Genomic DNA, 4,302 nt, shown 5'->3' with positions numbered 1-4,302 from the left:
TACATAAAATATATAAACATAAATACATAAAATATATAAACATAAAAAACATAAATACATAAAATATATTAACAATGAAGAAAATAAAACAAATTCAGGCATACCATGAGGCGATCAATGTCTCCAACATAATGGCCCCATATAGTCCTATCAGCTGCCTTGACAGGATGATGAAATTTAAAATATCATCCAGTGCCATCAGTGGTCTTCATGTAAGGTGGAGATAATATAAAGTGTATCTTCTACTGAAACCCATTTCTGTGAGTAGTCATGAGGACTCAGTTGCTAACTTCCTTTTTGCCCCTTGTTGTGTGCCTCCACCCATGCAAGAACCTTGACTAAGTCTTATTCTCTGTGCTCTGCAGTCCCTGAAACCATAATTTCCCCAAACGATCTGACTCAGCTATGGAGATATTTTGTAGAGTTGGCTGTTTTTTATTGAGTTTCCCCAATTAGATTTCAGACATAACCATCCTTGCCCCATTGTATTGCAGCAACTCACTTCCCCTTGATGATTGGAGTTGATCTCCACATAGCTATGGTGATGCTTGTCTCTCTTTAATTTTACAGTTGGAAGAACCCAAAATAGTCAAGGGCAGTTTCAGTTTCCAATTCACTGGAAATTGGAAATTCACTAGCTTTTAGGATTCTTTTGAGGATAGATCCGCAGAAATGGCTTAGAATAGTGTTTGATACATAGAAAGAACTCAATTATTATTAACCGATATTGGTTGTTCATCAATATCTTGTGAATTTGGTTAGCTTAAGTGATCTTTGGGCCATTTACAAGATGATTTCTGGTATGGTGGTGCATACCTTTAATCCTAGCACTCTGGAGGCAGAAGCAGGCAGATCTTTGTGAGTTCCAGGCCAGCCAGGGCTACACACTGAGACCCTGTCTCAAATAACAAATAAATAAGATGATTTCTGCCCTGGAGAACTGAAAACCAGATTCTAGACCTTGGTAACTTGATCATATCAGGTGAGTTTTAGATCTAGGCTGGCTGTCATGTCAGAGCTTTCTATCTCACTAAGCCCTTCAAGCTCAGCAATTTTTAAAGCCCCTTCTATTTTGCCTCTCTGCATCTGTGTTTATGTGTCTTTTTCATCTCATTTTAATTCTTTGGAAGGAACCTTCTGAGGTTGTTTTTGTATCTAGGTTTTTATAGAAAACAACTTTCTCCTCTTCTTTTTTCCCCCTTTTTTCTTTTGAGACAGGGTCTCTGTCTGGGATTATAAACTGCGTACCACCATACCAGATTGATTTTTTTCCTTTGTCTAAACCTCAACTATGTATTTATCACAATTAAGCATCTTAGTATATACATTGCTTAAGTGCTTTAATTTTTATCACGTATATTTATTTTGTGGAGGAGGGGCCTGTGGAGGTTAGCGGACACCTTTTGTAAGTCAGTCCTTTCTCCTCACCACATGTGTCCCAGGGATTAAACTCAGGTCGTCAGATTTGGCAGCAAGCAAGTGCCTTTACCCTCTCAGTCATCTCATCATCCTGTCTTATGTGTTTTGGATGATTTTATTTCCTATGTATGGACATCAGCACTAGTAAAGCATCTACTATGTCTCAGAAACAGAAATTTCATAGACATAGAATTCTGTATGGTGAAATACCCGCTTTCTCTTTATGTCTCCATGGTACACCTAAGTTTTTTCCTTTCTTCCTTTCCTTTTTTGTTTTTGTGGGTAATGTCTGTGTATGTGTGCATGTGTGTGGTGGGGACACCAGAGGTGAATGTTGAGTGTCTTCCTCTACTGATCTCTATTTTTTCAAGACAGGGTCTCTCCCTGAACCTGGAACATGTTGTTTTGGTTAAACTAGCTGGCCATTGAGTCCCCAAGATCCATCTGTCTCTGTGTCCCCACCCCTATCCCCAGCTCTGAGGTTACAGACACAAGTCAACAAATCAGGCTTTTTTAAAAAATTAATTAATTTTATTTTATTTTGTGTATGTGTGTAATGCCTGCATGTAGGTAAGTGCACCCGTGACGTGCAATGCCCGTGGAGGTCAGAAGAGGCTGTCAGATCCCCTGGGACTGGAGTTACGGACAGTTGTTAGCTGCCATGTGGGTGCTGGGATTCAAACCCGGGTCTTCTGCAAGAACAAACAGTGTTCTTAACCACTGAGCCATCTCTCCCAATAAGTCAGGCTTTTATGTGGGTGCTGGGGATCTGAACTTAGGCACTTTACTCATGGAGCTATCCTCCAGTCCTTTTCTCTTTAAAAAGAAGAAAACAGAAAGAAGGAAAGAAGGAAAGGAAGAAAGAAAGAAAGAAAGAAAGAAAGAAAGAAAGAAAGAAAGAAAGAAAGGAAGGTGGCTTTGGATTCCAGAAAGGTGGACCCAATGACAGAGGAATGGGTGACTCTGGAGACTGTTGAGGGGGATAGAATTCCCAGAATTACTCATTTATGGCTACAGGGATGACCTCTCAGGAGGCAAGCAATTGCCCCAGAAACCTGAGAGTAGGCCCTGGGACAGGAATTGCTTTGGAGATGGTCCACTTCTGTTGCAGCTCCAATGTGGACTTCACAGAACCCACAGAAGAGAAGTCATCATGGCTTCAGCTTAAACCTCAGACAATGGCAATGCCTCTCAACCAAGTAGCCAAACCCAACTCTACCATCTTTGGAGGAGCCAGGCCCAGAGAGGAACTTTTTCAGAAGGAGCAAGAATGAGGTTGAGTTGGGAGGGAATGGGGCAGGAAGGAGCTGGAGCAAGACCACAGCCTGGTGACTATGGCTACTTGCCCTGAAGGCCGCACTTTCTGCTGGCACTGTTCTCCTTAGAGCACAAATGGACTGTGCTTGCAGGTCAGCTGCTTACAAGTGGCTTCTAGTACATTCTTGGCTTTGCTATGAAACAAATAAAAAACAAGTGAAGGAGTCTCATCACTTCCAGAGTCACTTCTCTGAGTATGGTCCCCTCATTGCCACTCTGCTATGCTGGTTCACTACATAGGACCTGAAGAAGTGATGTTGCTGCCACCGTCAGAGGGATCTCAGGGAAGTCTATCATTTCACTGAGGAAGGATGCATTTCCCACTTCCATGGATTTTCTTCCATGCCATCAACTTCAAATATTGTTCATAGGGGCTAGAGGGGTGTCTCAGAGGTTAAGAACACTTGCTGCTCTTACAAAAAAACTGGGTTTGGTTCAGGCTGACGACCATCTGTGACTCCAGCTCCAAGGAACCTACTGCATTCTTCTGGCCTCCTCAGGTACCTGCATTCATGTAGGCCTATACACGCACACACACACACACACACTTTTTCACAGAAAAAGGAAGGTTTGGGATGAGTAGAGGAATTACCCTGTGAGTAACAAGCTGTGAAGTCACAATTTACACCGCATCACCTGTACTGACTGCTGATGCTCTGTTCTAGTTTCCATCCTCTGTTCTTCCATTTTCTTCCGTTTTGGCAAGAGTGACATGAGGGAGCAGACAATGATCTTCTGGGACTCTTTTCAGCAGCTAGAGTGAGGGATAAAAAAGCAGTACTGTCAGCAAAAGAAACAAGAAAGTGAAGAGAAAATCCATAGGGTGGGGAAAAATCTGACAGGTTTAACATCCAGAATATATAAAGAAGTCAAAAAACAAACAAGAAAGAGAGCAAATGATCCAATTAAAAGATGGGCTAAAGATCTAAACAGAGTTCTCAAAGGAAGAAACAAAGATGGCTAAGAAACATCTTAAAAAGTGTTCAACACTGTTGTTAGTAATTAAGGAAATGCAAATCAAACTACCTTAAGATTTTGCCTTACCCCAGTCAGACTGGCTAAATTCAAGAGAACAAATGATACCAAATGCTGTTGACTATGTGGAGAAAGGGGAACACTCATTCACTGCTGGTAGGAGTGTAAACTTGTGCAACCCCTATGGAAAACAGTGTGGAGAACTTTTTAAAATTATTTATTTAATAACCACATACTTAGAAGAAGCATTTCATTACAACAGCATTGACATATTCAATAACAATTTCCAGAGCTAAGATATATCTCTTTCAAAATTGACTGTAAATTTTTAGGTTCACAGTTGAATTAATACAGTTATACAATATTGAACTCTGTATAAAGCCCATCATAAAATTGGATGATATTTAACCTTTACAAAAGATTTCCATTTCATTTTAAAATATACTGTTTCTTAGAGAAAGACTCATTGTTTTTGCTACCAACACTGAAATGTTGGTGCATGTATCTCTAATCTGTATGTATTTGATTATTACTAGTCATAATCGGTTGCACTTGGATCCTTGGCGCCTGTGTATGGCTATAAAGTCACTG

This window comes from Nannospalax galili, unplaced genomic scaffold, assembly GCF_000622305.1.
Source record: "Nannospalax galili isolate Female #2095 unplaced genomic scaffold, S.galili_v1.0 scaffold346, whole genome shotgun sequence".
NCBI classification, from domain to species: domain Eukaryota; kingdom Metazoa; phylum Chordata; class Mammalia; order Rodentia; family Spalacidae; genus Nannospalax; species Nannospalax galili.
This window is presented reverse-complemented; position numbering follows the sequence as displayed.